Raw genomic sequence first — 1184 nt, 5'->3', positions numbered from 1 at the left:
GAGAGAGAGAGAGGGGGGGACGAAGAGATAATTAGACCGAAAAGACAACACGAAAACAGATATACTGTACTCATAAATTAAATAATGTTGTCATTCCAGTAATAGAGTTACCAAATTCATTACACCCTCCCCTCACCTGTCCCACAGAAACAAACTAACACACACATACATAAATAACAAATTCTTTTGACTCTTGGGATAGATCTGCTCCACGCCAGTTCAACTGGCTTACAGTGTCCGGTATTTGTTTACAGAAAAAAACACAAATCAACCAGACCTTTGGAAATCCATCCTATTTAATTTATAATCAGATTGTATGTCTTCCGGTTGAATCATTCCTTTCTACTCTTAGTTTTAGTGAGTTTTACGGCATTTGCAACACAATAAAGTCATATAAACGCCGAAGATGAGAAGTGTTACAAGAGAGAAAAAAGCCCACAAAAAGGAGGAGGGGAGATGAAGACGATCGAATGTTAATGGGGAAGGAGAAGCAAACACCAGCAGAGAACCCGCTAACCACCCACTATTTCTACTCTGGTGCTTGTTTTACGAAAATAAATTAAACAGGAGCTGACTTGTAGAAGGGAAGTTTGTGATGCTGAGAACCCGGGGTGACAAAATTGGCTGGACACAAAAGAAGGAACACAACCTTCCAAATAGCTTCTATTCTACTAATAGGGGGGTGCCCACTAGCGCGATCGGGTCGGGTCAGGTCCAGATGATAGTCGGAGCTAGCCAAATTGAGAGCGCAAAGCGGCCATCGTGGCACAAACCGATCGACTCGGTCGGTGACCTGCACAAATAAACACGCGTTTGTTTTCAGGCCTGCAAGGCGCGCGATCGGGTGGTTTGCATCCGATCACAAAAAGGCTGAGTAACGTGTCCATGTTGGCACTCAAAATCCGGTGGCGTCCTTTCCGAAAAAGTGCGGACTATACGAACAGAGTCACCCTACTCGTGTGGAAAAACAATAGAAGAGAAGCTAACAAACTGCTTTTCCTATTCTTCTTCTGGAGAAACGAAAGAGAGCTTCAAAACAAAGACTGCAGAGATATCTGAACCAATGCGCGGACTTCTGCGAACACTTTTTTATTGGCCGAGTGAACCATCTTGTTATGAACGATCTTTGATTATACATGTAGTTATTGAAAGTTATCGATGTAACCCATGTTTATGGGATTCCA

Source organism: Aplysia californica, unplaced genomic scaffold (assembly GCF_000002075.1).
Source record: "Aplysia californica isolate F4 #8 unplaced genomic scaffold, AplCal3.0 scaffold00474, whole genome shotgun sequence".
Lineage (NCBI taxonomy): Eukaryota > Metazoa > Mollusca > Gastropoda > Aplysiida > Aplysiidae > Aplysia > Aplysia californica.
This window is presented reverse-complemented; position numbering follows the sequence as displayed.